At 42.7% G+C, this 11,044-nt stretch overlaps 1 pseudogene across 1 annotated transcript in view; it reads left to right on the top strand.

Moving 5' to 3' along the window:
- Positions 1-512: 512 nt before the first annotated feature.
- LOC149320606 (uncharacterized) overlaps positions 513-11,044 on the top strand; it is a 35,920-nt pseudogene continuing 25,388 nt past the window's right edge. Inside the window, exons 1-5 of the transcript XR_016279474.1 lie at positions 513-982; positions 1,944-2,491; positions 4,651-4,777; positions 5,818-5,888; positions 8,823-8,949. The product of XR_016279474.1 is annotated as an uncharacterized LOC149320606 (transcript). The remainder of the gene's footprint in view (positions 983-1,943; positions 2,492-4,650; positions 4,778-5,817; positions 5,889-8,822; positions 8,950-11,044) is intronic.

Here is an 11,044-nt window from a genome sequence, read left to right as displayed (position 1 = left end):
TGTAGTTTGGGTGACATCAATACCAGAAAAGTTTCTATAGCAGATCATGAAACAGTCTGTAATCCCTTAGAAAAGAATGCCGTGAATGACGTAAAAGTCAACATAGGCTTCTCAAAGACAAGTCATGCCAGACTAATCTTATATTTCCTGTTTAACAAAATTACAAGCTTGGCAGATGAAGGAATGCTGTAGAGGTAACGTATCTTGACTTCAGTAAGGCCTTTGACAAGATCCCCCATGATAGTCTTGCAAAATAAGCTAGTAAAATGTGGGCTAGACAATGCGACTGTTAGGTGGATTTGTAATTGGTTGACCAACCAAACCCAGAGTGCTCACCCAAAGACTGCTTTGATTGTATATTTCTACATGGCAGGGGGCTGGACATTAAGAAGGGCATCCAGGCAATAAGAGCTGTTCCACAGTGGAACATTCTGCCCCAGAGTGTGGTGGAGTCTCCTTGGAGGTTTTTAAACAGAGGCTGAATGGCCATCTATCATGGGTACTTGGATTAAAGCGGTCTCAAGGTGTGTTTCTGCTGTGTGTTTTGGCCCTATGTTATCTCAAAGGTGCTACAATATCTCTTCGCATACTAAATTGTAAAGAAATCCGACAAAGGTATCTGGTATGGACAATTCAATTGACCCTGGAACTAGACAAGTCTATTTCTTCTATAGGCACAAGGGTTCCAGGAAGAGAACTGCCTTCCTAGAGTGGGAGGTTTAAAAGGAAAAGAGCTGGCTTCCTAGAAGGGAATGGTTCAAAGAATAGAGCTGGTTTCCTGGAGGGGAAGGGTGAAAGGAATAGTAAGTTATTTCTAGAGTGGTAGAGTTCAAGGAACAGAGCTGGCTTCTAGAGGAAGAGAGGAGTTTAGTCCTGCAGAGCAAATCTACTTTTGTTGCTTCCCCTCTGAAAGATCAGCTGTTCTTCTGCCTCCCCCCTTCTCCTCCAATTGTGGAATTGTCTGTCTTTGTTGCTCTTGGTGGTGAGTCCCAGTCCACAACCTTTGTCTAGACAAGACTGTCTAGTTGTGTGTGTGAGGGAGGAAGGGAGGGAGATGGGGACAGAAGACAGGGCACAGGGCATGGCATTTCTGGCCAAAACCTGAGATCTAGTCCTTAAGACAGAGTTGGGGGGGGGTCTAGTTTTTAAATATCAAAATAAACCAAGTTTTAAAAAAAATTGCATTAATATTTTAATGGCACATCTGGGATTACAGTTCCCAGAATTCCCTAGCCTTGAGCCAGGGGAGTTAAAGTGGTCTCAAACCGGATTATTTCGGCAGTGCGGATGCAGCCAAAGTCCTTGCAACAGAGGCATAATGACTTTATATTACGTTGCATATTGTATAAAATACAATACTGGGTAAAAGGGCTTAATAGCATGCTTATATAGTTGTATGGTTTCATGCGTTGTAATACAGAACTTTTAAGACTGCATTTAATTGAAGCTTTAATTACATTTGAACTTTTTATGCCACTGTGAGGATTTATCTGTGCTAATTTTTTCTAGGGCAGCTTGAGTCCTAAGGCTAGGGAAAAGGCAGCATGTAAATAAATAATAAATAATGTTTTTTATTGTAAGCCGCCTCAAACCTATAGGAGAGGTGAGGTAGAAATAAATGTTGTTGTTGTTGTTGTTGTTGTTATTATTATACCAAGGATATTTAAAACAAGGAGAAATCTTATGTCTTCATTACTGTGCCTAGTCTTTGTTAATGTAGGCACTAAATTGAAACTGAAAACCTAGATAGTTAACAACTGGAGATTGAATCCAATGAAACCCTTCATTTGCACATTTTGAAGATACTTCTGTGTCAGAGAAGATTATGGAGGATGTGGCAGCAACAGAAGGAATCCTAGGGAAACACATAATTGTGGTTATATAGGTGGGAATTCCCATATCTCTTATTTGATTCTTAAAATGACTGTGTTTTGGCTTCGCAGAGTTCTGGAAGACCTGCATGGAGAGCCTTTGAATGGGGAAAGAAGAGTCAACAGTGCTTTGACTCCACTGGAGAATTAATTGACTGGAGCTTTTAAAAATACAAATATAAATATAAATTAAGTAAGGATCAAAGATGTATGAGGAAGACTCCATTGGCCCTGAAGAAGACAAAGGCTCTGATACCATCAAGAATGAGGAAAGCGAGGAATTCTGGGGAGAAAAGATGCAGACGTTCCTGGGAGAAGATATTGTTAACTTGGACACAGAGCGACAACGCTTTAGGCAGTTGTCTTATGAAGAGGCCGAGGGACCCCGAGAGGTTTGCAGCCTCCTTCATGATCTCTGCCGGCAGTGGCTGAAGCCAGAGAAACAGACCAAAAATCAGATCCTGGACCTGGTGGTCCTGGAGCAGTTCCTGAGCATCTTGCCCCCGGAGATGGAGAGCTGGGTCAGGGAATGTGGGGCAGAGACCTCTTGTCAGGCAGTGGCCCTGGCAGAAGGTTTTCTCCTGAGTAAGAAAGAGGACAAGAAGTGGAAAGAGGAGCAGGTGAGAGCATTTTGTCCAGGTGTTTTATAAGGTAGATCTGAGTATCTTCTAGCTCCCTCTGCTCTTACTCTTTCCACACCCCTTGCCACTACCAATCTAGCTTGGGGTGATATTATTTGAAGGACCATATCTCCCTTTATGGTGACCTTAGCACCCTAAAGGTATCAGATTATGTGCAATCTTGGATGCAAGGCTGGGTCAGGTCAGGGACGTAGCTAGGATTTTAGGAAGGGGGGGGTCCAGACTAAGTACCACCATTACAATGGGGCTTGGGTGCGGCGGCGCAGCAGCACACACCATTCATTTTTCTAATGGAAGGGGGGGACCGGACCCCAAGAACCCCCCCCCCCTTGGCTACGTCCCTGGTCAGGTTAGTACTTGGATAGGGGATTACCAAAGAGTACCAGGCACCATAGGCTGTATTTCAAAGGAAGGAACTGGCAAAACTACATTTGGGTATTGTTTTCCGAAGAAAACCCTATGAAATTCATGGGGTCACCATACTTCCACAGGTAACTTGAAGGTACACACACACACACACACACACACACAGAGAGAGAGAGAGAAAGAGAGAGAGAGAACTCTCAGATTATCTGGAGAGGCCCTCCATTCTGTCCCATTACTTTCATAGGCTTGTTTGTTAGGAAGAAGGCAAAGGGCTTTCTTGGTGGCTGCTCCCAGACTTTGGAACTCCCTCCTTAAAGAGGCCAAGGATGACCCTGCCCTGGTATTCCTTCCATCAGCAAGTCAAAACATTGTATGCCATCAGGCTTTTGAAAACTGACTGGAATGGGGGTTTAATGCTGTCCTGCTTTTAAGGTTTGTATATAACCTTTTAATAAATTTTAATAAAATTTAAAGTTTTAATGTTGAATGTTTAAATTTCATAAATGTTTTAACATTCATATATTTATACTTGTATTAATGCTATTTTATTGTTTTTAAAGATGTTGCAAGCTGCCTTGAGTCTCAGTATTGGGAGAAAGGCAAGATATAAGTTAATAAAACAACTATAATATGAGTTGCTCTTCTGGTGAGCATTGCTGTCCTCAGAATTGTCTTTGAAAAGCAGGGAACCTGCATATTGATTTGATGTGGGATCACAATCCCAGGAGACTTAGAAACCTGATTCTGTTTTCAAATGAAGTACATGCTCCCATGTGTGCCACATTTTCAAAGGAAGTTCTAGATTTTTCTTTGCTGTCACTGCCACAGAATCAGATGGGCTGTTGCAGTTAATCCAGTGGCACAGCTTTATCCCACAGGTCTTAGAAAATCAATGTAGGCATCAGGGTGGAATATGCTCCCATCCATCCCAACAAGTAGCCCACTCCATCTATAAAGGGTGAAATACATTCTAAAATGAACTATTATTTTCTAGAGGTGGTTATGGATGGATGTCAGAAACTCCATAAGTCTCACCACTATCAGCCATATTTTGATCATTTTCTAATCCAGTACCACACTGAAAGGTCTGGAAACCATTCCCTATAAGGAGCAGCAGAGAGAACTGGGTATTGTTTGGCCTGGGGAAGAAAAGACGAGTGGTGACATGATAACCATACTTAAAATATTTGAAGGGATGTCATATTGAGAATGGAGCAAACTTGTTTTCTGCTGCTCCAGAGACTAGAACAGGGAGCAATGGATGCAGATCAAGAAGGATGTTGATAAAGTAGAGTGTATCCAGAGAAGGATGATAAAAATAGGGAAAGGTCTGGAAACCATAAAGTCCTATGAAGAGTGACGTAGGGGTCTGGGTGTGTTTAGCATGGAGAACAGAAGGTTAAATGGTAACATGATAGCCATGTTTAAATGTTTTTGAAGAGATGTCATGTTGAAGATGGAGCAAGCTTGTGTTAAGCTACTCCAGAGAAAAGAATATGGAACAATGCGTGTAAGCAACAGCAAAAGAGACTCCTGCTAAACATTAGGAAGAACTTCCTGACAGCAAGAGCTATTCAACAGTGGAACATACTCCCTCAAAGAGTGGTGGAGTCTCTTTCTCTAAAGGTTTTTAAACAGAGGGTGGATGGCCATTTGTCAATGTTTTGATTGTGAGTTTCTGCATGGCAAAATAGGGTTGGACTGGACGGCTCTTGTGATCTCTTCTAACTCTGTGGTTCTATGACTCTTGATTTACCTTGCTGGTCTTTCAGGTCACAAAACTGTCTCTGGAATTTCACCCTGAAACCTCTGCAGCAGAGGGGGCTCTGTTGGACCCCAGGCAGAATCTCCAATGGAGGCAGATCAAACAGGAGGCAGATGGAGGGGACCCCTTGCAAGGTAAGGCTGGAACACTCTCTGGTTGGAATCCTGTATGTGTGTTTTGCATGAGTAAGTTCCTGTAATGCACTGTCTCTGTCTAACTCAATGAATGCACTTCATGGATCAGGGATGGGAAACCTTCAGCCCTCCAGGTTCATGGCTCATTGAGGGGTAGAACTGGGATTTCCCTAGCCCCAGTCCAGCACCCTAACCGCCACCCCCAAATGCCCTATGCATTTGCTTGGATGGCAAGTGTGGATGTATTTTAAAAGATTGCTTCCTAGGATTGATTATTTATTTATTTATTTATTTATTTATTTATTTATTTATATTTTTTGTGATTGCCATAATAATGTCTGAAATAAATATAAGCAAGCAAGTAGACTCCTTGCTCTCTCATATACAGGTTGGAATGATTACATCAAGAGGAATTCAGTCATCTTGTTCTCTTTGTTATGCAACAGAAGGTGATCTGGACATGATTAGATGGAACAGGACAGGATTAGTTACACTCTTCAGTACAGATTGAGTCGTCCTTATCTAGAATTCCAAAATGCTCTAAAATCCAAAACTGTCTATGTGAGTGGCTGAGATGTTGAGACCTTTGTTTTCTGATGGTTCAGTATACACAAACCTTGTTTCATGCACTCAGTTAGTACAAATATTGTGGGTTAAATTACCTGCAAAGTATATGTATAAGAAATAGATGAAACATAGATGAATTTTATGTTTGGAATTTCACTACTTTTGTGTTTGGAATTTCATTACTTTCTAACTAACTGTTTCATTGTCACAATGACTACACCACAAGGTGGGTCAGGCTAAGAGAGAGTAGCTAGCCAAAGTTCCCCTAGTGAATTTCATAGGTCAGTGGGGGCTAGAATTGGAATTTCCTAACCCAATCCATCACTGTAGACACTGCATCAAAATGTCCTTATATGCTTTTCTTAGATGGATATTGCTACTGAGTTCAGAGTGATGACTTCCTAGTAAGTTTCTTTTTACAGTTGTAATTGTAACCTCTGAGAAGCTTTCCACCATCTTGGTCTCTCACGCAGGGCCTAGAATGACACAGCCAGCAAATACTCAGTCACTACTACTTTGCTGTGATGGAGGGGAACCAGATCAGGTAAGGACATGGGTTCCTTGAACAACAGGATATGAATTGCATGGATCTTCTGTTTCCATCTCCAGGGTGTGTGGAGGGATGGATTGGGGATTAGCCTTCCTCCCACAAGTAAGAAGCATACTTTCTCAGATGAATTTTTCTTCTGTCCCAAAATTTCTAAAATGCAGTTGTTGTTGTTGTTGTTGTTGTTGTTGTTACTACTTCTAGATGATGATGATGATTTTTTTACTCGCCTCTTCCATTGGATCAAGGTGGGGAACAGCAATAGATTAAAAAATACACATCAGTTAAAAACACACACCAATTTAAAAGAACAAATTAGACACCTACACATTAAAATAATCTATGGCGCGTTACATACGCGCACAAAGTATGTCCCCTGGACGTATTAGGGTTAGGAAGGGGCATCACTTCCTGATGCCCCTAACCCTAGTACGGACTGGGTCTGTACAAAATGGCGGCACCCGTTCCACACGGGGGCCGCCATTGCTACGTCACGACCATGTCGCCTCCAAACAGGGCGGCACAGAAGTGGCCTACTGTGGCCGCGCGAGGTGCCCTTTCCTCAGCCCCGGAAGGAGCTCTGTTACGGAGCTCCTTCCACCTTTGCGTCGCTGGGCGCAGCCTTTACATGGCTGCGCCAGTGATGCAGAGCAGAAAGGGGCCATGCGGCCCCTTTCTTCTCCTCCCCACTGCCGGCAGCCAAGGACACCCCTTTCCAGGCCGCGGGGAAGCGGCCTTTTGCCGATTCCCCCACAGCCCGGAAAGAGTAGGATTGGGGCCTCAGAGGCTGCCGTTGTGGCAGCTGAGGCCCCAATCTGGCAGAGAAAGGGCCGGATACAGGCCGCCCCAAACAAGCGGTCTGTAACGCGCATACATCACTTAAAATTCACAATTTAAAAACCATTTGTATCAGCCTGCTGGAAGAGACTTGTTATTTAATGCTGTTTTAAATTCATATTCAGCTGTCAAATCTCTTCCTGTAGGTTGTTCCACAGTCTAGGGGTGGTATATGAAAATGTCCTCTGTGTGATAATTGCCAACCTAATCCTGGCCCCCAGAGGAACTGAGTGTACGGGGAGAATATATGGGAGGAGATGATCCTGTAGATAACCTGGATCTATGTAGAGCTATGAAGGTAATAACTAACATTTCATACCTTGCCTGGAAAGTAATTGATAGCCACTGAAGTGATATTAATATTGGTGTGGTATGATCATTCCTAGATATCCAAGTAACCAGTCTGGTGGCTGTATTTTGAACTAACTGAAGTTTCCAAGCTTAGTGCAGAGCTGGCCCAGTATACAACACATTGCAGAAGTCCAGCCTTGAGGCAACCATTGCATGCATTACCATCTGTAGGTCCCTATTATTTAGAAATAGTGTGTAAGCATCCAACAAAACAGGGCAAAGTGTCTCAGTCTCTGCAGTGCTAGAAATGTGGAGAAGGAAGAAAATTTAATTGAGGGGGTAGAATTCTTAGTTGGTGGGCCATTACCTTCATATTGTCCCCTCTCCCCATAGCTATACCAAGAGCCAGTGTGGTCTAGTGATTTGAGTGTTGGAGTATGACCCTGGAAACCAAGGTTCAATTCCCTGCTCAGCCATGGAAACTCACTGTGTGACCTTGGCTGAGTCACACACACTCAGCCCCAGAAAATTCTATTTGTCTTAGGGTCACCAGAAATGACTTGAAGGCATAAGACAACAAATAGATATAGCACTCTTGGTAGTACTGGGTAAAAAATGTGTTTTGGTTTGTTTTGGATTTTCTTCCTGTCAGATGTTGAGCTTTTAAGAATATGAATTGACAGATTCATCCATTATGGTCCAGGAGTTTGAACACTGAATGCTTAAAAGTCTAGGTTTTAATCCCTGTGTATTCAGAGACAATAATACCTTTGCTTGTGGAACTGGTTATAAACATAACTCGTAGTATAATAAGCCCTCCACGTTCACTGGGGTTAGGGGCACAGGACCCGCATGAAAGTGGGAAAACTGCAAATAAACCACATTATTTTTTTAACCTGAGAGAACACCTGTCTAGGAATCTCTAGGTTCTCTAGCAGAAATCTGTGGTCAACATCTGCCAGAATTTGACCATAGAATCTTTCTGGAAGACCAGCAAATGCCTAGAGAAGTGTTTTCTCTTGGAATCTCTAGGTCCTCCAGTACAACTCTATTATTCAACTTCCCACAGAATTTCTCTAGAGGCTCTAGTGATTCCTAGAGAGAACATATTGATCAAATCCACAAAAGTCAAAGCCACAGATGTGGAGGGTTGACTGTAATTGGGAATGCTGGCCTTTACAACATTTAGCCTGGAAAAGAGAAAAGTGAGAGGTGGCATGGTAGCTATCTTTAAATATCTGAAGGGATATCGTGTAGAAGGTGGAGCAATCTTGTTTTCTGCTGTTCCAGAAATTAGAACACAATCTAGCAGATTCAATTTACAAGAAAAGAGATTTACCTAAACATCATAAAGAACCTCTTTACTGTAAGAGCTGTTCAGTACTGGAAGAGATTACATCGGAGGGTGGCGGACTCTCCATTTCTGGAGGCTGGATGGGCAACTTTCAGGCCTGCTTTAGCTGTGTATTGCTCCACGGCAAGGGGTTGTAATAGTTGGCCCTTACAGTCCCTTCTAACTCTAAGAGTCTGTGATTCTAATGCTGCCTTCAATGTTTAAATACTGCTGTTTATAGAGTTGCCAGATTGAAAATTGGAGAGGGCTCTTGTACCATTCATAGTTATACAGAACAGGTCTCAATGAGTCGAAGTCGACTAATAGACAGTTAATGACAACAAAAGAGAAAATTTCAGCAGGTGTTGCTTGTCATGGAACTAGGTGACTTAGGAAATATGGGCCTTTTGCCTTTTATTTCTTGATCATGTCAGTATTAGGAATTAGAAAATGTTTTCTTTTTTGTCCAGGAAGCAATGATCTTTGAGGAGGTGGCTATGTCTTTCTCTGAGGAGGAGTGGGCCCTGTTGGATCCTGACCAACGAGCCCTGCACAGGGACGTCATGGAGGAAAATCATGGGCTCATGGCCTTTCTTGGTAAGGCTCCTTCATTGATTATGTTTCTGGTTTTATTATGCAGTAATCACATCCCCACGGATAGTAACAGTGCTGCTTTGGAGAGGGACCAGTTTCCCAAATCATTCCAGTCACCAAGGACTCCTGAAGGCAGGGCCGAGGCAGTGGATGTTCTGAAACACCAGTTCCCAACAACCCTCAAGAACCTGGCTAAAACTTCCTTCATCTTGGCTGCTGGTGAGGCATGATTGGGATGGTAGTTGATCAGAACCTAGTGGGCCATAGATTCCCCAGCCCTGCCTTAAGGGATTCTGGAGACATGGCAAATAAATTAAAGGGGGTACACAGCAGCTGAATATAAATAAATAAAATAAAGTCTTTATTTCTATACTGCTTTTCCTAGGAGATCAAAGCGGTTTACAAGTTCAAAACAGATATACATCACAAGAATTTACAATATAAAATACAACCAAGAATACATTTAATTAAAACATCATATAAAAGCAGTTTAAAATCTCAAAATCACAAATTAAACATCCTAATACACTTCACATTAGAGGGTAGGGGATAGGAGGATACTTTCTCTATGATGGATCAGGAGGGTATGCCAAGCGGAACAAATGAGTTTTCAACACTTTCTTGAAGACATCTAGGGAGGAACTGAGACGAATCTCTTCAGGGAGTTTATTCCAATATATAGGAGCTGTAGATGTGAATGCTCGTTGGTGAGTTGCAGACAGTCTCACCCTAGGATATTCAAGTAGGTATTTGCCTGTTGTTCTGAGAGTGCGGGGCGGATTATGTAAGGAGAGGCGTTCCCTCAAGTAACTCGGGCCCAAGCCATATAGGTAGGGATGCCATATCTCGGCGGCCCCCAGGACAATACCAGTTTTGGGGCAACCGGGCCCACCCCGGCCCGGTTTGCCTTAAATCCCGGCTTTGGTCCCGGGGGCCGCCTGGCCGGGCGTGCTCACGCAGCCGCTAACGCGGCTGGCCAGCCACCCACCTCCTCCTCCTCCCTAGCCGCACTGCCCGCCGCCTCTTCTGCTCCTCCTCCTCTTGCGCAGCTGCTGCGCTGCCCCCCACGGCACTTGCCCCAGCTGCGGCCGGCAGCAGGGCGCGCTCGCCCCTCTTGTGCACTCGCGCGCGGGGCGTAAAGGGCAGCGCTCATCTCCTAAGCCTTCTGGCCACTGGCAGACGAGCAGGGGCTGGCCTAGTTTCCAGCCCTCGTCTGCCATTGGCCAGTGTCAGGAGCTGAGGAGGAGGAGGAGGCAAAGGAGGAGGAGGACCGAGGAGGATAGGCCTCTGGGCCAGGGGGAGGGAAAAGTATTTTATTTTATTTTATTTTATTTTATTTTATTTTTATTTTTATTTTTATTTTTAATATATACAAGCCAGCCTTTGTTTTTTTTATTTTATTTTATGTTATTTTTATTTTTAACATATACAAGCCAGCCTTGGTTTTTAAATTTAATTTAATTTTTATTTTTAATATATGCAAGCCAGCCTTGGTTTTTTTATTTTATTTTATTTTATTTTTATTTTTAAATATGTACAACCCAGCCTTGGTTTTTTTTTTATTATTTTTGTTATTAAATAACAAAATGTCCTCCATTTTGACCATGTCTAAGAAACATGCATTTATATTAACATTTTTAAAAAAAATCATTATTTTTTTGGCGTGTCCTCCATTTTAAAAAAATGTGCCCTACATTTGAAAATCTTATCCTACATTTGTCCTGGTTTGGAGGTCCTGACTTATGGCAACCCTACATATAGGGCTTTATAGGTAATAACCAACACTTTGTATTGAGCCCAGAAGCTAATAGGCAGCCAGTGAAGAGACATCACAGTACCGGAGTTATATGGTCCGACCTTGCGGACCATATAACCATAAAACACACCATAAAGTGTGTTTTAAACTATACTACTGATTTGGGAATTGTATTCATTGAATAAGGTTCATCCCTGTAAAAAATCTTGCCCTCACTGAATATACGGTCAGCCCTCCAGATCCTTGGATTCAACCATCTGCAAATTGAAAATATTTTTTAAAATGTCCATAAATTCCAAAAAAGCAAACCTTGCTTTTGTCATTTTATATACGGGGTGCCAT

Source organism: Sceloporus occidentalis, unplaced genomic scaffold (assembly GCF_023333645.1).
Source record: "Sceloporus occidentalis isolate IW3139 unplaced genomic scaffold, rSceOcc1.0.p SCAF_1, whole genome shotgun sequence".
NCBI lineage: Eukaryota > Metazoa > Chordata > Lepidosauria > Squamata > Phrynosomatidae > Sceloporus > Sceloporus occidentalis.
This window is presented reverse-complemented; position numbering and strand designations above follow the sequence as displayed.